This window comes from Musca autumnalis, unplaced genomic scaffold (genome assembly GCF_047663935.1).
Source record: "Musca autumnalis isolate F117 unplaced genomic scaffold, ASM4766393v1 scaffold_2, whole genome shotgun sequence".
Classification (NCBI taxonomy): Eukaryota; Metazoa; Arthropoda; class Insecta; order Diptera; family Muscidae; genus Musca; species Musca autumnalis.
In genome coordinates this window covers 71,003,756-71,030,550 of record NW_027411755.1, presented here as the reverse complement: position 1 = coordinate 71,030,550, position 26,795 = coordinate 71,003,756, and the positions used below count along the sequence as shown (strand labels likewise).

General features: G+C 37.6%; 1 protein-coding gene across 1 annotated transcript in view; it reads left to right on the top strand.

Annotated features, from left to right (window-relative positions):
- LOC141394063 (uncharacterized) overlaps positions 1–26,795 on the top strand; it is a 917,654-nt gene that overhangs the window by 146,872 nt on the left and 743,987 nt on the right. Inside the window, exon 3 of the mRNA XM_073967887.1 lies at positions 17,469–17,498. The gene's annotated coding sequence lies outside the window, so the exon portion shown is untranslated. The remainder of the gene's footprint in view (positions 1–17,468; positions 17,499–26,795) is intronic.

Genomic DNA, 26,795 nt, shown 5'->3' with positions numbered 1-26,795 from the left:
CTAGTACTAAAACTTCCATTTCGAAAAAAATAATTTTATCCTTTAAATTTTGAGTTACTTGCCTTGCAAGAAGCCACAACCTAACTGATGTTTAAAGTTTTTAAGAGATCATACGTAAATGTCAACTTCTTCAGTTTTGTTTTGTTAAATACCGTTATAAATTACAAGAACAGTGTTGGAATATTAAAATATGATATGCTTAGAGACAATTTACTGAATTGTCGCAGAGATTTGCTAATATCGATTTTTCGATTTTTGTCGCAGGTTGGGACCAATATGCATCGTCTCCATTACCAGGCAACCCGATTTCATACCCTTTAACCGCCGTACTTTTCTATATAGTGAAAGATGAGTCGTCGTGTTTTTTTAACTATTTAACAGCAAATTTTATGGGTCTACAGTACTTAAACACCTAGATGACCCCGCAGTTTAGTCTTTGACAGGTATCCTTAATTTATTATTAGGCACCCAAATGGTAAGGCAGGAGTGGAAATTTGGTAGTTGTCCCTCTACTGACAGCAGGGAGGAATCATACAGACGGGTTTCCTTCTGTCGGCAATACCGAATTTCCTAGTGACACTACGCCTCCCCTTGCTGATAAGATGTTTTGTGTATGTCTAATATTAGCACATGCATAATTCCACATCAGCATTATGCGCCATATTCACACAAATCTGTAGAGGACTGAACGAGAACAGGCCGTGCAAACGAAAATCATAGTGGCTCTTGGTCTATCGAAGGATTTTAATACCATCGACAATGTCAAATTGTTCGAGGTCACAAAAAAGACTGTTTGAATCGCTGATTAATGCCTCAATGTCCTGATACCTAACATAGTCCTAAAGCACTTGTAAGGTTTTCCAAGCTGTGCTGCTTGTTGATTTCGAAGATCTTAGCTTAGAATACACTACTGTCGAGTCCCAACTTTTATGAGAGTTCAAGAAGTAGCTTTTTTACAGTAGACATCGGTGTCTGTACCTTCTTCTATCTTATATAAAAAGCCAGATTGTCCAGAGAAGTATTACTTTAGTTCTAGTCATTCAGACCGGTCTGTGCTAAGTTATGTGGGACCAGTGTGGTAAGCAAATGATAACGCTACGCCGTGGAAAAATATTCAAGCTTGCCAGAATGCCGACCTGTGGACTGCAAAAGGGTACCTCCTTGTGACACCAGTGGACCATATTCATGAGAAGACGAAGATTTTACCGATTCATCAGCGCAATAAGATGTTGTCGATGCTATCGCACAATCTTGTAGCATATCCACAAGTCACATCAGGGGCCTAATTATGAGATTCGATTCGATTGAGAATTTACTCGTAAAAATGTCGACAAGGAAAAATATTGGTATGATGGAACTTGATCGAGAAGGAAAAATCGTTGTTATCGATAATTTCGAAAAATAACCGGTAATCTACCATATTTTATCAATAGCACTCATAAAGGTAGACACCAAAAATAAATATTTATCTTAAAACGAAAATTAAAAAAAAAACAAAATTAGGAAAGAAAAGTATTGAATATCTGTTGAATTGTTTGAATAATACATTGAACCATAATTTCGGAATGAGGTCGTGCTCGAAAATGTACGAAATTATTTATTTTTGCAAAATATTTTTGACATTGCACTATAGGTAATTTGCCCAGTTTTTGAGGCAAAAAGTCGATTTTGCAACTTTTAATAATAATATTTTTTTAGTTGGCATTGAAAAAAGAACCTGTCAAAATGTATTAATATGAATGATACTTTTCAAAATAGCGTCAGTATCGCTATTTAAATTGCAGTCAGAGTGAGAATTTCGAAGAAGAACTAAAAAAAATATATATTGTAAGGCATATTTCAATGTATTTAAAACCGCGGAAAAATAAACCAAGTATAAATATATGTAAAACGGAATAGATTGGCAATTGCGAGAGGAATTTATTTAATATATAATATAGCTTAAATATTTTGGGTAACGACCAAAAAAGTCAGAAATAAATATTTTATTTTTCTTAAACTCACTTCATATAAACTTATACTAAATTGGCCGTGATTTTGCTACCTAGAGCACATTACCTAGAGCACAAGTAAAATAAGTAATGGCGACAAATTTTTCGGTATATCCGTGGTTTTCTATAAACGGTGCGGCAGTAGTTAGCTTTATTTTATCTCTCTATTACATATTAATCATTGATAGGGTTTAAGGGAGTACCAAACTTTTATCTTTATTAGCGTATATTCAAAAAATATACAAAACTCTAGTAACAATTCATCGGAAAATCTACTCGCGGGGAAAATCTACACGCTGAAAGTCTTGGGTTTGATTACCCGGCCATTCAACGTCAAATTTTCAACGGTGGCAAAATACTGTGACCGACGTGTTTTCTGACTTTGAAGCTGGGGTAAGTTCAGCGGGGGCCAGGGTCGTCACAAGAATTTATTTGGTTATTGGACGTAAGGGAGAGAAACTCACACTGTTCATTTTATCTTTAATAAAACGTTATAAATATCTTTATTTACTTAAAACACTATCACGACACTACAATTAACACATAGTCTGCACTGCAATAATGACACAAAAACGGTTTGTCGATGATGCTGGAACAATGCAAATACAGCAGCGGGTTGACGACGTAGAATTTGGGGGTTATCACAATTTAAAAACGGCAGCAACAGACCGATGACGACGAGTTGTGATGGAGGCAGCTTCAGCAAAGCAGCGAACCGATGACAACGAGTTCTGTTGGCGACGGCGTTATAAAAATGCTACCGAATGAATATAACGATGAATGGTGATTGTGGCAGCTTTCACACAGCTTTGACACAGGAGCAGCCCGATGAGTATAACGGCGAATGGTGTTGGTGGCAACTTGGACACAACAACTGCCTGATGATGACGCGCTGTGATAGCGGCAGATTTGGCACAACAACTGCCCGATGCTTACAACGATGAAACGTGGTGACACGGTTAAGGTGCGGTTAGTCGGCGTTAACGCAGCCCGAAGAATAGAGCGTATTGCTACAGCTCTCACTTGGCCCTGCGGTCAGTCGGCGTCAACGCAGCCCGAAGAATAGAGTGTATTGCTACAACTCTCACTTGGCCCTGCTATCAGTCGGCGTCAACGCAGCCCGAAGAATAGAGTGTATTGCTACAGCTCTCACTTAGCCCTGCGGTCAGTCGGCGTCAACGCAGCCCGAAGAATAGAGCGTATTGCTACAACTCTCACTTGGCCCTGCGTCAATGCAGCCCGAAGAATAGAATGTATTGCTACAGCTCTCACTTGACCCTGCGGTCAGTCGCCGTCAATGTAGCCCGAAGAATAGAGTGTATTGCTACAGCTCTCACTTGGCCCTGCACCTGGTCCAGTCACCACAACGAGGTACGGCTTATTGTTCAGCTTACTAAGGCTCCGACCAACCTAAGTTGCCCCGATTGTGTGAAAAACATCCCCTTTTATACCATTTCGGCTGATCGTTCCATCCAACCATTACTTCCTCACAGGCAATGTTTACCTTTATTTGTGCTGTCAGTTGTACCATTATCTGTCGCTCTAGTACTACTATTCTCCGCTAGTGTACTTCTTATGCATTATGTGTTGATGCTTACGCTATCCGCTAGGTGGAATATTTGACCGTTAATATTTGAAACAATTATTATTTAAATTAATTAAATAATATTAAAAATGTGACCAAAAACGAATGATGACTTTTGGTCGTTACAATACTCCTCAGTAATGTTGGCGACATTTCCTGAGTATTTCAGCCATGTAAAACTTCTCTACAAGTGGTGTCTTAAAACGGTGGCAAAATACTCCTCAGTAATGTTGGCGGCATTTCCAGAGTATTTAAGCCATTTAAAACTTCTCTACAAGTGGACGCGGCGATAAATAGTAGGTCCCATATCATTGAGCTAATATAAATCGGGTGCACTCATTGATATAAGATTTTTGTATGGGATTTTTGTGGAACAATTATTATGTATTATGTTATAACTTATCTGCAAATGGTGTTTTAAAACACGCAGTCACTGAACTAAAATTAATAAGGCTTCACTAACTTATATGAATGAAGTCTCCCTTGTCCTCTATATGAGGTTTGGGGTAACATATTTATATGAGATCCGCACACTGTAGTCGCGTCAATTCGAATTGATTTATGTTTTCAACTACCCAGCTAAACCCAGGTTGCAGACCATAAGAACCACAATGGTAGTGGAGTGCGTATGATTACTGACAACGCTTATACGACGTAAATGGAATTTACATGAAAATTGCTCATAAATAAAAACAATCGTTGAGAAGTGCTAATTTTAGTGCCTAATGGGTTTGGGAAAATCTGAATTTATAAGAACTGATAATTTCCTTTTGCATCCTTTATCAATGCTTCTCTTATCAGTGCTTTAAATTAATTTATCTCCCCAATTACGGGAGCTATTTTCTCTTCTTTCACTAAGAATCACAACTGTTAATTCATGATTGCAAAATCGTTTTTATAATTCTTCTTCGACATTCTGACAATTGATACCCGGAAAAAGAAAAAAATCAAAATCATGTATTTCTCTGTAGCTTATCCTCTTTCATCCACGGACGTGTCGAAATGTTCACCAGCATAACCACCACTTGTCACCGAGTCGAGTGTTGTCTATGTGTTAAACATTTTAACAAATTAAATTGCATTAACATAATTAATTTATTGCATTAATTCAATATAATTGCTGACACAAACATTCATTCATTCACTCAGTCATTTATTGATTCATTCCTTTGTCGGTGTGAGCGTTCACCGTAGTTTTTTTTCTGCAACCATTCAACCATGACCTAGGAATGCACGTGGTAACAAAGAGCACAGCAAATGCAAATTTATACGTGAACGAGAAATCGCCATTGTTACAGTGGTTTTGAGGGAATTAGGAAGTGAGATACTACTTTGTGGAGAAAAATAAAAATCAATCAATGGGGCGTATGATTGACGTTGACAGTTATACGCAGCAGGAACCAATGGTGGTTCTAATAATCCCAATTGTGTATTTTCACGTTATATTTAATAATAATTATCCCTTTATTTCTACCCACTGTTTGTTTAGTCAAAGTTATGCATGCGAAAACATTCTCCGGCCATGCAAGTGCAAAAGACCACAAAAAGACATGGATCGTTGAAGCCATCGCCACAGTTTGCGTAAAGGAAATTCAGTTAACATAACGCCAGCAGGTGTGGGGAGGGGTAGGTGTGTAATGCGCCGAGCACAGGTTAAAACTTCCGTCAACGCATCTTTATACACTTTATTTCACCAAACTACAATCAACACCACGAGTGGCTTCGCTGTGAGCACACACCCATTTCAACCAATCAAAATTTTACCAATGCTCTAGCTGTGTGTGTTACATGGGTCTGCACTCTGGCTGGCCGCATGACTGGTTCGACGACAAACAATGGAGTAAGAATGGCAAATTTATGGTGATTCGTTTTATTACACATCCACAACTATCTTCCATTTATTTTTTTCGTTTTTTTTTTTGCTCTACAAGACTTGCTCGCCCCCGTATCCCAACCACCCATCTCTTAAATTGCACAGGACACGCTCTGATTGTTTTTGGACCATTTATTATTCGTATGTAGTTTGTAGCCTGTGAAATATATAGTTTTTGTTCAATGGCTTCATGACTGGGTTCGTGCAGCGTGTGAGTGAACTTTTAAATATACGCCATTGCCTGCGTTTTTCCTTTAGTTTTGTTGGGGGGAAGCATGGAAGGGATGGCAGTCAGGGTAGTTTATTTTACATTTGTATTGATAATATTGGCTATTTGCAATTGAATTAAATTGTTGATTTATGCTTTGAATGTGTGCCTGACCCGTTCTGCTGTGAGGCGAATAAAAAAAAAAAACAAAATGATGAGTAAAACAAGCCGAAATATTGCAAAAGCACATGGATTAATTTGATTTGTGTTTACACTATGCCAATAGACTTTTGATATTATCAGATTATGGCATTATTTTGTTGTCGCTTGGGAAATATTTTTAAAGTGGTGATAATTACAACAGTTTGTACACTTTTCATTGCGTTAGTTTGGGAAATGCAGTTTGCCTGTGCTCCCTACGCTAGGGCTCTACCAGTCTATTAGAGGATCACGAGGTAGCGGTTTATGTGTACTTAACCGATAGCTTGAAGTAGACATCTGCGTTAGCGAAATGAGCAAATAAAAATAATAGTAAACAAACAATCAATCGGTGAATAGGACAGGTGAATAGCCCCAGCCTATGACTGTACAAAGAAAGTAACAGGAGTGGTGGGCCCAAATGTACCATGAGCAAACCGCTAATTTTAGGTACCGCCAGTAAAAATCCAAAAGTATCCTTTAAAATCCCTTAAAATGCATTAACGCGAGAATTTTGTACTTCTGTTAGGAGGTACCCGAAGGCCCATATGTGATTGTGTTCATCATCAAAAAATCAGCACTATCCGAGAGACGGATTGCAAATTGTCTGAAACGAATGTCGCCCAAACATGATTGGTGTTCAAAACGACTTGTCATGTGGCTCAGAATTAGTTTTGATTATGTCCCCGTTGAGTTGGTATATAACTGCATTTGGATTTTTCGGACATGTACGACAGTGGAGTGGAGTAGATGCTTAAAAATTATTTTCAATGGTGGCAAAACCCCTTAGTAACATATCCTGGGTATTTCAGCCACGTAAAATTTCTCATCAATTGGTGTCTAAAAACACGACGTTTGGACCCGGCGCACTATGGGGCAAGATTTCAAAAAACGGATATTAATTCAGGGAAACATTGGGTGATCTAATGTTAATATTTCTCGAATTTTTACACCTCAATCAATATAACGGAACACAGTTCTGGTGGAAATTAAAAGATTTTAGAGGTATATTCGAAGCCCTCATAAATTGGTTCCCTAAAAACTATGAAGTGTTTTTACGGTTTTGCCTACATTTCTTATTTCATTAATCTAAAATCTTCTAATATGATTAATTATTGGTTAAGCTAATATTTGGCAAAAAATTATAAAGTTAGGTCAATATTTTAGTGTAGCTCCCATAAAAGAGTATCTCCCGATTTTATGTATTTCGAGGGTCTTGACCACATTTTTCAGTATATTTATCTGTAAATTAGGATTTATAGTTTTGAATGCCTAAGAATTCATCGTGCGAATTGACAAATATATAGGTCAATGTTTTGGTATAGCCCCCATATTGAGGTACAGTCAAATTTGGGTTTTTTTCTGAACATTTTAGGCATAGGGATTTCATTGCCATCATTTCATATAAATAATTATATATAGTACCTATAACATAATGGTGGACGTGCACACATTGTCTTATATAGGGTGAACACACACACTAAACCAAACCACAACACAATAGTGTACAACAATAACAGAGAAAATGAAGACAAAAGCCCCAAAATGCAAAAAATTTACCCAAGGATATTTTTACCATTTTTGGCATAACTCAAAATGCGCAAGCAAGATTTGATTTGATTGCATAATGTCAAAGACAACACTCAAGAGAAAAATACAACAAAAATTCCCACGACTTTCTCGACACTCTTTTTTTATATACTCCAATACATTTAAAAATTATACAAAATATGGACACATTTTGATGATTTTTTGTATAATAAAAACTGTATCATCACGGTTCAAAACCACCCAAATTCATGTTTGTTCACATTCTGCTAAAAACTTGAAAAATTTCTGAAATTTAACGCAGTGCAACAAGAAAAGTAAACAACATACGACATTGGATACTGAGGTAGAATTTTGTACTCTTTTAACCCTGTCTAGACAGATTATGAAAAAAAAATATGTTCTGATTTTTCAATTAAGCGCACTGGGATCCACTTGTATGGAGAAAGTGGCCAAAAATATTTAGAGTGTAAAAATCAAGCCAATGCACGATGGGGCCAATGACAGGTTTTCGAGGCAACAAATCACTGGGGCAAGCTAGACCTTCCAAATTTTGTACAGATGTTTATAATGGGCTTAGAAACTAATATGCCAAATTTGGTTCATATCGGTTCATATATACATATAGCTGCCGTATATATGTTCGCCTGATTTCAAGCAATTGATGGACCAAACACGCAAATTCTGCCCAATTTTTATGCGATTTGGAAAATACCACGGAATTAGGACTACAAATAAGTTTGCCAAGTTATATTGAAATCGGTTCAGATTTTGATATTGCTCCTATATATATTTTCGCCCGATTTTAGGTATGTGGAGCACCACTCCCGCTATGTATGTCCAATCTTGATGAAATTTGAAATGTGTGACGGATTTTGGTCTAGAAACATTTTTGGCAAATCATATTAAAATCGGTTCAGAATTGGATATAGCTCCCATATATATGTTCGCCCGATTTCAGGCAAATGATTGACCAAGCATGCAAATTCCATCAAATTACAAAAAAATTTGGAAAATGTTACGGAATTCGGACTACAAATAAGTTTGTTAAGTTATATTGAAATAGGTTCAGATATAGAAATAGCTCCCCTATATACATATGTTAAAATTTCATGGTTTTGTCTGTGGTTTGTTATAATTTAATAAACAAAGGTTCCAAATTAAGTAAAAATTGGCTAAGATTCCGCCACAAAAGCCAAAGTTTGTCTGCGATATCTTTGAAATTATATATTATTATATATATTATTATATACGTCTATTAAATTTTTCCGAAATCCAACTTATAACATTAATGGGTTTCCGATTATTCGCCAACCAAAACATAAAAATGTCCATATTTTTAAGTATTACGACATCTGAAATCAGATTTTTATGAAAAGGCGCAGATAGGCGCAGCTAATTTTTTTACAAAATGATAGTACACATTAATACCTTTCACCACATATATATAATATCCTAGATCTACCTAGATCTCAAAAGTTATACTCCAGGGAACACATGGATAACAAAGCGAAATACTCCAAAAAAGACATAACATCTTAACTCAAAAATACATTTACCACACATAACATTTTTATTATTTGTTAACACTATCTTATTTTACATACCCATTGAAGAGCTTTCCATGTTTAAAAAATATAAAAATGTTGAAATGTTCTTTTTGGCGCCTAAAATGCTTTCACTACTTATTTATAATGAATGTCGGAAAATGATGCATAAGAAAATATGTCACCATTGCCAGATCAGTATGTCGCTATGTGATGTTACCAGATTGATTTATTTTTTTATTTTTAGTGATTCAGAGTGTTGGCAATCGAAATCCGTTATTATTTTTTTCAAATTGCTCACTTCAAAAATTGACTTTTTGCCTCGAAAACCTGCTATTGGCCACATCGTGCAATGCGCCGGTTACAGCTTTGTGCTGCTGCGAAGGGTGTTTTAAGAAAACACGAGCGTAACATTCTCCCCCATTTCCACTCTGGAGTGGATATACGGTAAGAAATGTTTTATGCTGTGAATACAAAATGACACGAACAAAGGTCCCGATTATCTTATGATGCAAAAATAGGCTTGGTGAAACAAAGCAATCTCCAAAACAACATTTTTGTCTAAAAATTGGTAAAATGTTTAATATAGATCTTATAGCGTTCTTCCTGGAAGGCACGTACCACCAACGTAAGACAAATTTGGAAGAAGATTTCTTCATCTTGCCAATCATGCCCACTACGTTAATGTACGTGGTCAGATAACAGAGTTATACGCTAATATATCCATAGAAACCCTACTCTAGGGCAGCTAATTTTAATACTGAATAATCTGAAACCCATGGCCTACTTTGGAATATTATATCCGAGGTGGGCACTGGTGGGCATAATGACTAAAAACTTATGTCAAATTTAAGTATATGATCGAATTGGCATAACAAAATACACTAAGAAAATATGCAGCTAACTAGAATTCCACAACACGCTAAAACACTGTTTTTTTAATGAAAATTAAGCTATTACCTCCTCCTTCAAAATCCACTATAATGTTTGCTATACGTATTAGTTTCGCGATATTTGGAATATATTTACTTGCACTTAAAATATAGGTTGTACTCACAACAAAAAATATTAGTCAAATGTTCCGATTTTGACGCTATTCTTAAGAAGATCGCGTTCGAATGAAACAATAACTAATATATTTTTAAAAAGATCCATGTCATAGCTGTCCAAGTTGCAGATGTTGTACCAAAATTTTGACATTAATTTTTTATTTTTTGCCAATGGGTGGATCCAAAAAAATGGCGCTTAAACATTTTTTTTTCTGAATTTGGCCCCTTTGTGCGCCGATAGTTCCCATATCATTGAGTGGTTATGAACACTTATTGATATGACAGAAAATCATTGGGAATGTTTGTGACAGCATATTGTTACAAAAGTAACTGGTATATTTAAGTTAATTTCGACAAATTTCTGGTACTTTAAGAATTAAATTTAACCATTTAATTTATTTAAATCAAATTTACAACAACAATTACTGTATTGAATTCCAATCACTGCTTTTCTATGTTTGATTTGCTATTACTCTCGTGTACGCTTTCAGTTCTCTCTCCCTCTCTCTATTCATTTGTTTTGAGCTTTCGTGTTAGTAAGCAAGTATGTGTTTATGTCAGTGGAGACCAACCCAGCTAGCATTTGGAAGATTGATTTTTCAAAAATCACATTGCGGAGTCTTTTTAGAGTCCTTTTGGTGATCAAAAACTGATTAAAACGCTTGTATGATCAGAAAGGGACTCGAAAGTGACTCCCTGTAATGATTAAAAAGAGTTAAATTTAAAATCACAAATAAATCATTGAGGTGTTTAAAATGTGACTACTTTTTCGTTATTTATTGTCACATTTTGATCTTCATGAAGATTGAAAAATGCTTAATCATGGAGGTGTTTGAAAAGTGATTATGATTATGTACATTATGATCATATTTTGAACAGTTAGGTGATTAAAAACTGATTGCTTTGTTTTACTTTTGTTTGGTTGTAGATAATTCTCATATACACTTTCTAAAAAACTTTGATATAAATGTAACGTATAATATTAAGAGTATAGACAAACACAACACATGTTCATGTTTTGCCAAGTGAAATGAAGAAGCCGTATACTAACCACCGCGCAACAGAAAGGATAATTGAAAGAAATAACAAAGCAGAAAAGACAACAAAACAAAGGAAAGAAACAAAAAAGAATAAAAAGAAAATTCTTTTATTTATTTCGTCTAATAAAAGACTCATAAATGACTCCCTAAAGACTCATAAACGATTATAAACATGAATCTAAAAAGACTCGAAAAAGAGTCCCAAATTAACCAACAAATAACCAATAAATGATTGAAATACGACTCGAAAAATACTTTATATACCATCAGAAAATGGGCAAAAATGACTCGAAACTAATGCAGAGGAAGACACATTTGTGATTTGTTTAGAAGAGTCGCCAGAGGTTACGTTTTCCTCCCGTTAAAGGAGTCATTTATGATCAGAAAATGAGCTCATATTCCAGCTTTTTAATTGTGCAGTCGGATCAAAAAAGACTCGAATTTGATTAAAATCTTCATAAAATGCTGGCTGGGAACAAATTACAATCAAAACGAAAACATGTGTGAATGTATGAATGAAAAAAGCAACAACCAAATTATGTTTATTGTTTGTTTTTGTTCACGTACAGAGTGCGTGAGGGATAAAAGCAAATGCATAGACAATTCAGTGGGTTCACTGAGTATACTGTCTTTGCAAAAAGCGCATCCTTGGTTTATGTGCATCTGGATCTCTTTCGAACATTGGTGAAACCTCCCACATGAAGAATGCTAGAATAGTCTATGCATACTCAAGCGGGTATAAATAAGCGAGCGTAGCGGGTGGGAATTAGAGTTATAATTTGGACCGCGACTTAAAACTATCAGTGTAATCTAATGAGTAAAAAAGTAACCTGAATAGAGTAAAGCTGTGTGCTTACTAGTACTAGAGTTAGCTGTGTGCTAGTAGAGCAATAAAGTCTTGCGTGAATAAGTGAATAACGTCAATAAAGCATTGTAATCGTAATCCAAAACTAACATTCGTTTTAATTGGTACAAATCGTATCGAGGAATAAAACAACTTCTACAAAGGATTAAGTTAAACCATAGATGAACAAGATGAGCATTCGCCTCTACGTTTTCGTTCGATTCACCATACAAATGCTCTAATCTTGGTCATCTATGAGTTAAACCCCCCAATTCCGTAACAATATTCAGGTGATGTTCTTCGTGGTGGGTTGGGTGGGAATGGATCCACCATATTGTGAATAGGATGGCACTCACGGTAACACCCGAGCAAGTACTGCAACTAGAGCAAATGGTCCAGTTACGACACGAGGAGCAGTGTTGCCGTTCGAAATTTTTTTCGGACCAAAATTTTCGTGAAGAACGGCCAAAATTTAAAAATTGAAACAAACCAAAATATGGTTTTTGAAAAAAAATGTGGATTGATTTCCAATATTTGTTGTTGTATTGATGCTGCTCCTCAGCAAAGCATTTCAGTACATTTTCAAATTTTTTTAGCTGACGGTTGCGGAGTTGTCGCACTTTGAAAAAGTCGAATTCTATAATATTGGGTCTTTAATATTGGTGCAACTAGAAAACCAGTTTTTTCATTTTTTTGTTTTTATCAGCTATATAATAAAAAATAGAAACAAATTGCACATTGGGTTCGGATACAATTTTCGGGATTTAATATTTAAAATCAATTTTTGCCAATGATTGTACTCTTTGATTTCTTTGTATTAAAGTACGATCCATTACAAACATAAATACATTTTAAGGATTCGTTTTCTAGCCACAGGTACAAAATAGTAAAAATTTTTCATTGATTGGACAATAAATGTGACCTTTAGAGCAATTTCACATTTGGCCCCACACAAATTACTATGGAAACTTTGAGGACCCATTGGCACGTGTTAACATCTTCCCATTTTGCTCAAACATTGGTAAACTTAAAATCTAACAAAATTTAACAAGGTGTGCAGCATAAAGAATCCGACATCGATTTATAACCACCCTAATAAACAAACATTTAAACAACAGGGAAAAACAACATGTAATTCTGTGCGACTAAATTATTTTGAATGTCGCTAATAATGAAATGCCGACTGAGGAGTGTATCTTAAGATTCCGTTGCCACAAAATTATTATGAACTTCGATGGTACGTTTGAAACGGTGGTCATAGTGCGTGAAGTATTTCCAAAAGCTTAAGTATCATGAAAAATATATTTCAAAGACTAACATTTGATTTTTTATAAAATATATTTTTTTATTATTATAATGAAAACGGACCAATATGGATTTGGGCCAAACATCGGACAAATTACAAATTAAATTTTTTGTAGCACCAAATTTTGTCCGAAATGCCCAAAACAACAACGCTGATGAGTAGGCACTCAGTTGCAGTTGTTAGGGCGGCATTCTAACAGGTCCGAATATTTTTCCATCGCATGCAATTATATTCACCGAACACACTGGCGCCGCATAGCATAGCCCCCAATTAAGATTTTTTTGTTTTGTTAATTGGAATTTAGTGTTCCCATAGGATAGAAACCTTATTCGCAAAAAAAAAAACTATCCATATACATATATCCACGTTTCGAGGGTTTTTTTTGAAATTTTCGAAGCGATGATGCTGTAATTTGATTTTGTATGTTGCCAGAGGATACAAAAGGGAAATGGTAAAAATTGGTCCATGTTGTGGTCAGAAAAATTATGACGCCCAATACAAGTTCTTTTAAAGGTATTCACTTCAATACAGTTTGTGGTGGAGAGCATACAAAGTTCGTCCCGGCCGAACTAAATGCAATTGTAACTTGTTTTTTAAATGAATGTCCTTCCTAACAAATAAAAAAAGTTAGGTCGACAACTTCGAAAAATTACTACATCGTCCGCCAGAAATTTTAGGCCATTAAAACCAAATTCAGAATAAGTGGTATGACCTTAAAACCGATGTTCTGTATTATTACACTGTACAACAAAATTGAACTTTTCTTAAAATTACAAGAAACACTGCACAGATTATGAAAGAAGACCGACAAAAAGAAGACATGTGTATCGGCATATTGAAATTTTACGTCGGGAAGTAACCTAAATAGGCGTGGCAAGTTACGCCCATTTCTACAGGTTTTGAAATATTCGACATCAGATTCCTTGGAATCCTTGCATTTTAGGTATAAACTGTCTTTGGCAATATTACTGACAATAATGCAGGGTATCTTTTTGTGGATTAAGGATTAATTCAGACAAATTTGTCAGAGCAAGAGTAGCTGCCGTCATTATAGTATTTAGGACCATGCCAAAATCATGGACGTTAGGACTCTTATGTCGGATATATTCACTGAACAATAGCCGTAGACTATCCCCGCATTTTCACGTACAATATCAGGAACCTATGACTCCTGATGACGTTATTTTACTTTTTAGTACTAATATACGTAATTTTACAAAGTGCGATCTGGGTTATCAATATTTTCGCTATATATGGTAACATGGGGCGCCTTCGCCACGTTTTTGTTCAAAATGTTCTCATACAGACACCGTTAAAGTTTTTTCAAATATTATTTTTGGTACAAATATTAGCATATCTTGACTATAAGTTTCAGAACATACATCACAGCTCATGACTCCTGTACACCATCATCACCACACGTAACATCATACAACCTCATCGATTACACACAACATATCACACTTCCACTTCACATCATCACCATCTACATTCACACTTCACCATATAGCCGTATCAATAATCACTTCATCAATAGCCGACTTAAACCCACATCATATCACAACAACATCAATAGTCAGGATGATCACAATGGACCTCAAGGTCTCCGAGTGGAGTGGCTGCCAGCACGGCAGCTGCGCATCCTAAACCTAACCTAACCTAACCTAACCTGACTATAAGTTTTGATACATAAATGGTTATAATTTTGTTTTTAAAATATTATTTTTGAGAATTTACAAAATGTGTAAAAAGTGGCGAAGCCTCCCCACCCATGGGGCAGCTTCGCCATCGATATTGAACATTCTCCAACGAACTCTAAAACTGTAATTTACCATACTTCTTCCTTAAATATCAACATTATGCAAAAAAGGAACAAGTTTTCTATTGAATAATCAACAATGATTTTAAAATTTACAAAAGTATCCGATTTTAGCGGTTAATTGAAGTAGGTACCTTGAATTTAGGTACAAAAATCATAATATAACTAAGCAACAATATACGTTTAGGATAATATTGATTTTATCTTCACATTATAGTGTGGTATATCTGTGGTATAAAGAATTTAAGTTAAACATGACAAATTTCTAACATTAACCCACCACGCCCCTATCATGGCGTAGGCGCCCCACCCCTTACATATTTCATAATATTAATATATTGACATTTGCAATTGCTTTTTTCATGCGAATTATAGGGATTTATATTCTTCAGTAGTTGTCTTCTAACGGTATAAAATGTGTTTTTGAATATCACAAAAAGTTGAGAAGATATCACAAAAAATACCTACCATAATTATTTTTCCCAATACCCTGAAAACACAAAACCGCGTGCGTCCGCTATCATACCTATGACACAACTGCCAACTTTTGGGAGATGATAGATCTTCATTAAACTCACAATTTTGCTTTTAACCGATTTTTTCTAGCACTTGTATTTTGCGAGAAAATCGGCGCTGGCGTAGCCTCCCCAGTGGCGAAGGCGCCCCATGTTACCATATATTCACCATAGATATTCCAAAAACAGTTTGGATCGAGCACACATAATCTTCTGAAAGAATTCATTATGAAAAACATCAATAAAGTATATATTGTGACCGCATATAACGAAAATGTAAATAAAAATGGTAGAATATGGTCCTAAATCATATATAAAAAGCGAAAGCTTCTGGAGATGTTAAATATTATAGCTACAAATTTCTTTTGTTCAGAGACTAATAATTGAATTTGATTTGGAACATTTCGTCTTTTGACATAATCCCCAAAATGTGAAGAATTTTAGGATTTTTTGACTCCGTATGGAATAAATTTTAATTAAGAGTCTAAAAGTTTAACAAATAATTTCTACCTATAATATCTAATTTTGTAACGTCATTTTCTTAACGAAGTATTTTACTTAGATATCTAGATTGTTCTGGGACTTACAGTGAAATTTTGTGTAGAATATTTCTTCTTTTAACACCTTAATTTCATGTTACTTTCATGCATTAACTCGAAAAAAGAACAAAACAAATTTATTCAAAAAATATTTGGGTGTTTTCTTGGCAAACTTGATGTATATATTTTCTTGATATATATTGTAAATACATATTTTATTTATTCGGCGACTTATATTGAAAATTAATAGAGAACATTTTGGTCTTTGACGTCTTCTATCTAGAATGAAGTTTTGTGGGACAAAAATTAATAAACTCAGATAAAGTACAACATTAACCATAAAACGTGATTTTACTTTTGGCAGATTCCTGGCGTTTAGGTACGATTTAGAGTTTTGGTGTATTCGGGGGGCCTATAGTAAAATTTTACGACAATTAATTTTGTAGAATATTTTGTTTCCATACGATCACAATTTAAAGGAGTTTTAAACGTTTTTGACAAAAGAGACCAAAAAGACCCCTTAGTGACTCGCATGAAGGTTAATTTTTTCATAAAAAGATATCCCGCATTGTAATATTGCTAAAGACACTTAAATTTTTTAATTTCCAAATTCTTAAGGAACTAATTTTCGTATAGTGAAAAAATCTTATGTTGTACCCTCCTTTAAGGAATGTTTCATACAACGTCATCATCCCTCTCTTATGCGACTTGCCTTTTTTGCGATACCTGAATATTTGCTTCATTACGTATTTCCATTCACCCTTACATTAAAAAAATACTTCCTTGTCTCAAATCATATCATCCTTACATTCCATTTCTGCTCATAACCTGCTTTTTCTACTCTCAAGGGAATTTCTACGCAGTATAGAAAGTCGCATTAACCCCACATATCTTCCCCCACCACCACTTCAAAGTAAACCTTTTCAAATGTCTACTAATGTTACAACAATTCTGCGATTTTCAACAGATTTAAATTTTTCCATGACTTGTGTCATGTTTGTAACATCCTCACAACTGTCAGGGTGTTGTGTTTGTTGTTATGTATCTTTTTCGTTGTGTAGTGTTTTTTTTTTGTATACTAAGAAGTAAAATTAATAGCCGAAGAAAACTCAAGTTCCACATCAAGAATTTAAGGGCGACGAGTATTTAATTTGAGCTGTTGCTCATTTACACATGTACACGTCATGTACAAAAACAAAAGTTACAGCAAATGTATTCAATTTCTGTTTAATGGTTCCTTTATTTATAAAAACAAACACCGAAGCGTTGAGAATTTAAAATCGGATGAATTTTAAAATTTAATTAAATTTTAAACTCTAGCAGAAAAATTTTCATATTGAAAATATCAAAGATGTCTTAAAAAATTTATTTCATTGTCATAACTTTTTTGTCTTATCTCATTACAGATTGATACTCAAAACTTATATAAATTTGTGGTAAGTTCTTTAAATAAATTAGCGATAAATACAAAAAATTCCCAAACTTCTAAAAACAGCCATCACCAAATTGTAAATATCCAATTAAAACAAATTAATTAATGATAATAATAATTAACAAAGCAATAAGAGCAAACTGCTACTATTTCGACCTTCGCTTTTGAACTTTGAGCCATCTTTTTGAATATGCTATTGTAAACAAAAGAATACATTAAATATTATAATTATTTACACAATTTGTGTGGAAATATTGTTCTGCCGAAATTCCACATTTCCATGACTACTTTTTATGGTTATGGCAGTAAAACAAATAACTAAAATTGCCATTAAATGAATCCATTCAAAATATACATTTTATATTTATTTAGTTCTTTTTTTCCGCCATATTGATTTACTGTTAATTATTTTAAACAATGGAAACTCCATTATGTTAGTAGTTAACATATTTTATGTTGCGTTTGGTGTGTGTGTGTGTGTGTTTGTGTATAATGCTCTCACTATTATATGGAGTATAATGAAGAGTAATTTGCGGTTGTAAAACAAAAGTGTTGTGTATCAAGTGCGCCTAAAATAAGGTTAAGTGCAGTGAAAACAAAATTTGCTAAAGTGAATGTTATTAATTAAATTTGTATATTTTAAATGCATGAATATTTTAAATGTATATTTATTATAAAAAAATCAATAACTGATCCAACAAAACACTATTTTAGACAACAAGACAATTAAAAAACAAGTAAAAAGGTATCAGTCGGCTTGGCCGACAGAGATATACCCTCAGCCTGTGTATATTGAAACAATTTTTTTCCGAAAAACGTATGTATTTAGAGGGTTTTAAACATTTTGGGCGTATAAACCGACAACATGTTGAATAGTATCTATCTATATATATATAACAAGTGAGCAAAGGCTATAGTCGGGACGGGGCCGACCATGTGTTACCCTACACCACTACCCCTGTGCATAAGTTTTTCACTGGTAAACATTTCTTTTAGGGAATATAATCCGAATACCATCAAACATAATATGCCTCTTTCTCTCGGGACCCCCATAAGCAACCAACACTTCGTGACCATCCGACCAAAATTGCGACCTGTAGCGTGATTGCAAAAAATGGAAGAATTGGATGCATTGTGGTATCTCCCTTGTTTGGCCACCTTCGCCAACCTACTTTACACCATTTTATAGGTAATATTTTCTTCTTCTATTGACAGGCTTTGCTGTTGGAATACCCCTACAAGAAGCCGATATACCTCCTACCAGAAGCGGAGATATTCGCATAAGAAAAAAAACGTTGACTTTTCTCCACATAAGCTTTTTGCTTATTCCGACTCCTGAATATTATCCGACCAGCACCAATCTTAATAGGCTTCTTCCTTTGAGGGACTCGCATCAACTCCCAAAAAACTCGTGACCATCCGATCAAAATTGCGACCTGTAGCGTGATTACAAAAAAAATCGGAAAATGGGACGCATTACCGACTATTGCGTTATCTCTGCTGTTTGACCACCTACGACAGCCTACTGTACATCGTTGTAAAGGTGGTATTTTCTACTTTCCTTGTCAGGTTTTTCTTTTGATATATCTCTTAAAGAAACGGAGCTATTGGCTTTGAAATAAAACGTTGACCTCTTCTCCAAATAAGTTATTGCCCATTTCGACCCCTAAATATTATCCGACCATCATCAAAATCAATAGGCTTCTTCCTCTGTGGGACCCCCATTAACTCAAAAAATTTCGTGACGATCCGATCGAAATTGCGACCGGTAGCGCGATTTAAAAAAAAAAATTGAAAAATGGGATGTATTACCGACTATTGCTATATCTCCGTTATTTGCCCACCTACGCCAACCTGCTTTGAATCATTGTAAAGGTGGGATTTTCTACTTTCATAGTCAGACTTTGCTTTTGGAAAGTCGCCAACCAAGGCCGTGATATTCGTCAATATAACTAAAATCGCAAAAATGAAAAGTTGGGTTTAATTTGCGGCTATTGCGATATATTTGTTGTTTGACCACCTACGACAACCTCCTTTACATCGTTAAAAATATGATATTTTCTTCTTTTATTAACAGGTTTTGCTTTTGGTATATCCCTTATAGATGCTGAGATATTTGCTTTGGAAAAAAACGTTGACTTTTTCCCTAAATAAGTTTTTTGCCCATTCCGACCCCTAAATATTATTCGACCATCACCAAAATCAATAGTCTTCTTCCTCTCCGGGACCCTCATCAACACCCAAAATTTGGTGACGATCTGATTAAATTTGCGACCTGTAGCGTGATTACAAGGTTTAGATGGACAGACGGACAGACGGACGGACGGACGGACTGACGGACGGACACACATAGCCAGATCGACTCAGCTCGTCGAGACATTCATTTTGGTATATATAAGTATGGGTCTACGACCATTATTTCGATGCGTTACAAACTTTTTGGCCAAAACCAACTTATAATACCCTCCCCACATAGCGGTGTAGGGTATAAAAATGGTGTAAAAAATGTATAGTAATTCATAAAATGAGAACGGCTAGGCCGATTTCTGTAAAATTTTTTGTCAAATATTCGTATTTTCGAGGAGAAGGTCTTTACGGAAGAAAATTTTGGAAAATCTCTCTGGAAAAGTCGGAAAATGGGAAAATCGAAAATTGAGTTTTTGTATGAAATTTTATTCCTTAATAGCGAGACGAAGTTCGCCGGGTCCGCTAGTTAAAGATAAAAAGTTTTGCGGAGGAAATACTTAAAGGAATGGATCGACATTGACCATTATGGAAGTGGATCTCCAGCCAATACATATGGTGCCATAGGGGGTTTTTACACCCTTAGCGCTGTTTGCTCAGGAAGTGTGGATTTGTCCCTGAAAACCTTTTACCATCGTAATTGAGGCAGCGAATGCAAGTTGCATCAACAAAAATCAAAGTGATTCGATTACGGGTCTTAAAGTGAACTTATCCGAAATTCTGTGTGGAAGGTACCGGATGGAGTAGACAAGTATAGTCCATATTTGAACCTGATCTATATCTGGTAGATATATTAGGATGTGTAAAGTATGGACCAATTCTGCCACTCCCTTCAAAAGTTACCGTACGAATAATTTTTCCGAACATTTTTGAAATTTTGTGGGGGAGGTACCTGAAGGAGTGGACCGATATGGCTTGTCTTCGAACTTAAACTATGTTTGGACAAAATATTACTAAGGCCAAATTTTGGACCCAATCGGCAGATCCGTTCGAGAGTTATCTTGTGCTCCAACCACCTCATACGGTGTCATAGGGGTTTTGTGCAACTTTCAGGCTATTTTTTCAGGAAGTATGGACTTGCCCCTGATGAAACTTGTACCGTCGTATGGGGGCAGTGAATACAAGTTGCTAAAATAAAAATCAGCGATTCGAGAGATGGTCCTAAACTGAAGTTATCCGAAATTTTGTGTGGGAGGTACCCGAAGGAGTGGACCGATCGAGTCCATATTGGAACCTTATCTAAGTCTGGCAGGAATTTCACGATGTGCAAAGTATGGACCAAATCGGTTATTCCCTAAAAGAGTTATCGTGCGCACAAGTTTTGCGACAATTTTTGAACATTTGTGGGGGAGGTACCTGAAGGAGTGGACCTATATGGCCTATCTTCGAACTTAAATCGAATCTGGATAAAATATTTCGATGCCCAAAATTTGAACCGAATCGATTGATCCGTTCGAGAGTTATCGTGCGCACCAGCCTGCCAGACAGACAGACGGACGGACATTGCTAGATCTACACAAAATTGTCTGAAACGGATATCGTACAAACATACTTGGGGTCTAAAACCATTATTTCGATGAGGCACATTTTTAGTCGTATCAAAGTGTAAATACCCTCTTTAGCCTAAAGGCTGAGGGTATAAAAATTCCTCTTGGGGAAGAAAGGCCTTGGTGAGCATATTATGAACCCCGAAGAACAGATCCGCCATGACCCTGTAGAGACCCTGTAAGCCATCAGGAATTAGCGTTGTATCTTTGTTCACAGCTGCTTTAGCTTATTTTTGAAATGACATGTCTTCAGTCAAATCGAATAAGGATTATTTTCGTAGAGCACTTCGACCTTCCAACTCGCTTCCTTCAATGTTCTTTTCGTCCTTTATTTTAAGTGATGCTATAAAAGTACCACAAGATGATGTTTTTTCAGCTTCAGTACCACAAGATGATGTTTTTTCAGCTTCGAAATGTTCTGCAAAAATGTCGCTCAGAAAATTTTAGGTACGGCTCTCATTGACAACTAATTGATTTTGTCTGAATTCCGCGCTTTCATCAATAATAGGAGAGTTCACTAACCACCGCTTCAGAGACCTTTCCAACCCTTGTGATGTGCGGGTAGCAAAGCGGTTGTTCCATTGATTGAATCTCTATGGTAACGTTTAAACAGCAGGATGAGGCGAAAAATTCGCAGGGTGGGTCCTGAAACCAGGCAAGTATGGCAGCAAAGGTGTTACTTGTAGCAAAGACTCTTCCCCAGAGTCAGAAAATGCAATCCAGTACCCACCATCAGCATGGCTTCCGTAAGCAACACAACACGACATAAACTCTGTACGCCACCTAACAATAAATAGTCGAGGACTCAATCAGAACACACTGTGCGATAGGACAGTGTTAGTGGCGCTCTACTTATGAAAAGCCTATTATACTGCCAGGCACTCCACGCAATTTGAAGACATTGAACGGGTAGTCTGCACAAGGCCAAGTTTGAAACGCTGCATAATCAATTATATGTGTGGACGTTAGTCGTACGTGGAATTCAGGAACAAAAAGTCCAAGGCCCGTAGAGTGAAACAGGAAGTTCCCCAAGGTTGGGTGATATGTCGGGAACTGTTGAACCTCTTCCTCTTCTGTATTTCTTCCTTTCCAGACGGCATTGAGACCCAACGTATGCGGATGATTGTACGATATTGTCGCTAGATGCATTTTCAGATGTCATTTGTTTGTGAAAGACTGAACTCCTATTTGACTGATCTTACCAACTTTTACCACGCGAGGAATATACAAATATCCGCCACTAAATCTACGGCCACTCTGTACACCACATGAACTGCGGTGGTGAGCATTGAGGAGCTACATGTCATGGTCGTTGGTAGTAGAATTCCGACCACTAACTACCCCAGATTCTAGTCGTAGCAGAACACCAACCGTAACCTACCTCAAGATGTTAAGGGTCACATTCGACAGCATGTTCATGTCGTCCCCGCATGCCACAGCTATCTGCGACAAACTAAGATTAAGGAAAAAAGTCTCTAAGCCGACAGCACTTGGAGTGCTGACAAAGAAACCTGGTTAACCTCATATAACAGTACTCGGTTTGTAGTAAGCTATGCGGCGCCAGAGTGGTTGGAATACATTTAATATTGAATGAACACATGACCATTGGTACAAGAACTGTAAAAAAAAACTATATCGCGGTGCTTCAAAACTTGTTTATAAGATCGTTGCTGGTGATGATCTACGTTAAGGCTCATTCCTCGGAGATGTAGAATATCTTAACTGATGATAATAAAATAATATTGATAAACTTCTACGTTGAGACTAAAACCCGCATAGTTTTTGCGAGTAAGTTTTATATCTTATGTCAACATAAATGAAGAGATGGGCCTATGCCGACAAATTTCTCATGGAACGTTTTATTTCACCAACAAAGATTAAATATGTACCAAAATATAGCCATTTCGGTGGGATATTGGAGCCAAAACCTGCAAAAAACGGAAAATTGGGAGGTACCGTTCTATGGGGGCTATATGAAGGCGTGAATCTATTCCGACAAATTTTAGGTAGAAAGTTTTCTATCCCCAACGAAGACTAAATAATACCATACCTCAGCCATTTCGGTAAGATATTGAGACCGCAACCTTCAAAATACGGAAAATTGGGAGTTATCGGTCTAGGGTGTCTTTACGAAGACGTGGGCCGATACTGGCAAATTTCAAGTTGAAAGTTTTATACCCCCAACGCAGACTAAGCACCAAATTTCACAACGTTCAAAATATCGAAAACATGGAGCGTCCATAAGGAATCAGGAGACAGGTGAATGGGGTTAGCTGGGCAGCTAAACAAATGCAGTGTATCGTGTGGTCCCAATCCACATGCTGGGCAGGTGTTGGGTATCGTGGCGTCAATTCGGGCCCAATACGAATTGAGGCAGCTGCATCGTCCGGATCTTAACAGGGCTAAAACCACTCGTGTTTGCCTTGGTAGCTGGCGTTCTTCTGCTGCGATGGATGGGGGGTGGTCTCCAAGTACGGCATTCACTCTGTATCTCTGTACTGCCTGCGCAACCATGTCAGTGTGAATGCTATCCAAGCCTTCCTGATAAGCTCATTGGTCTAGAGGTTCTCTTTTATACCTTTGGACCTCTCTCTCTCTAGATCATGAAGATCTCTCCTGACGTGCCTGGGTGGAGGAAGCCTGTCCATTAAATCGTGACAGGGATGCTCACTGCGAAAACACCCAAGCAGGTACTGCATCGACAACATTTTATTGTGTTGACGCACCGGAAAAATCTTTGTCTCCTCATAAAGACGGTCCACTGGTGTCATGAGGAGGCGCTCTGTTGCAGTCCTCAGGGCAGCATTCTTGCAGGTTTGGATCTTCTTCCACTGCGTAGTGCTAATCTTTGCAGACCACGCTGGCGCCGCATAGCTTACCACAGATCGCCATATTGCATTGTAGGTGGTTAACAAGGTTTCTTTGTCAGCTCCTCAAGTGCTGCCGGCCAGCGACTTGAGCACCTTGTTCCTACTTCTGATCATATCCCAAATAGCTGTGGCATGCGCGGACGACTTGAACATGCTATCGAACGTTACACCCAGTATTTTGGGGTAGTTAGTGGTCGGAATCAGTGCACCATCGACCAATATGTTCAGTGGGAGCCTAATTTGAGCCGTCAATGTAGTGAACAGTCTAGCAGTGGATTTAGCGGCGGATATTTTCATATTCCTCAGATGGAAGAACTGCACTAGGTCAGCTACGTAGACATTTAACCTATCACATATGTCATCAATGATAGGACCCGACGCCAAGATCGTACAATCATCCGCATACATCACGATCTCTATACCGTCTGGAGGGTGTGGAATTTCAGAAAGGTAGAGGTTAAACAGATCCGGAGATATCACCCCTCCATGGGGAACTCCCTGTTTCACTCTACGGGGTTTGGACTTCTTGTTTGTGAATTCCACAAATGACTGGCGACCTCACATATAGTTGATTACCCAACGTTTCAACAGCTTGGCATGGTTGACGGTATCGAAAGCCTTCGAAGGTCAAGCCTGTTCGGTCGCACGGCCTTTCCTGGTTCAGTCCTCTACTGATATGTGTGGATATGGCATCTAATGCTGTTTTAGTACTATGCAATTTCCGAAATCCATGTTGATGTTGGGCAACTGGAAAACACCTTATCATCGTGGGGAGGAGTAGTGCCTCTAGGATCTTTGCTACTGGCGACAGGAGCGAAATCGGCCTGTACGATTCACCTCTGCTGGCATCCTTGCCAGGCTTCAATGACGGGACCACCCTGTCAACTTTCCAGGCTACTGGTATGATATGGGTGGCTAACGATAGGTTAAGGACACTTGTTAAATACTCAATACCAGGTTCATCCAGTTGCTTAAGCATTACCATCGATATTCGGTGTGGGCCCAACGATTTGGATGATTTCGCGTCTCGGATGGCACCTGCAACATCGCTCATCGTAAATTGTGGTGGTACCTCCGCGGCTGGAAGGGCTCTTCTTATACAGCGTAGCACACTTCTCTTCGCCCTATCACTCTCGGGGTGCTCTATGAACTGCCGGTTAAAATAACACGCGCACCTCTTTGGGTCAGTTCAAAGTAACTGCTGTTCTGTCATCCTTCTTTTCAGGATTCGAGAGTGATTTAACCGTTGCCCACAATTTACTTAATCCTGCACCAATGTTGCATTGCTTCAGGTGGTCTAGCCACTTTTTCAGCTTATGTTCTCCTGCTAACCTGTTGACTTAAATAGTAAGCTCTCTAACTCTTGATTATTCAGGGTTCGTACGACGAAGGTCATCACGCTCATTTGCCAGTCCCGTCGCCTCTGCTGGGAAATTTGATCTTATTTCGGGTATTCGACCAGCAGGTATGTATCGAGCGGCTGCTGCAGTGATGATGTCCCGGAAAGTTTTCTCAGCTACCCGAGGATCTGAGGGAGTGGAAAATTCTCTGAAGCGGTGATTGGTAAATTCTCTGAACCCTTGCCAATCGGTTTTCCCATGGTTCAGGAAAGTACGGCGTTCAGAGGTTATGAAATCGGGTGGTCTGTTTACGGAGATGATGATAGGGAGGTGGTCTGAGCTAAGGGAAATGACGGATTGGGAGGATACGTCATTTATCAGAGCTGGCGACACAATGGTGATATCTGGCGAGCTGCGGCAGTCTCCCATAATCGTAGGAGCGTCTTCATTCACCGTGCAAAACGTGGAGCTATCAATTAGCTCAGCCAGCGCTGTACCCGTCTGGTCATTACCTAGGACGGCATGCCAAAGCTCGTGATGAGCATTGACGTCCCCTAGCACCAGACGGTTATTGCCCTCTAAAAGCGAACTAATATCGGGCTTATAACGCCGGGCACAGCTATTCATCGGCGGTATGTACACATTAAGCAGCTCTACCTCGGCAGTACCACACTTTACTGCTACCTCCATACATTCCATGTATGGGTCACTAGAGACAAGCTCAAGCGAGATAGGTCTGTACTGGACAGACTGGTGTATCAGGAAGGCAAGTCCTAATCCTCCGCTTCTTGTGTGATCCTTCCTCAAAACGTTGTAACCATCACAACGCAAGCTACAGGTGGCGGTGAGCTTTGTTCCTTGGATCGCGGCGACCATGATGTTTTGCCGACTCATAAAATATACAATTTCGCTGTCCTTATTGCGGAGACCGTTGCAATTGAATTGAAACAACTTGTGGTGTTAGGTGCTGCATTTGTTGTTGTTGGAGAGACGCGGGGGCGTCTCGTATTCCGACGACGACGAAGAATCAGACGACGACGTAGAAGACGCACTGGGCGATGCGCTGACGCAGCAAGCAGCAACCTACCTATCGCTGTAATCCCTGGTGCAACTAAGGCCAGAGCACCCACGAAAATGCACCCATTCCATACATCCATTACATCTCACCATTGTTGACATGTAGTGGATGCGGATCTGGCAAACGGAACAGATCCATACTGGCCCGGCGTTCATCTCTATCCCGGCACGGACCAGAAGAGCTCGGAGCAGGCACTCCGGGATAAATTGCCGCTCCCATGGT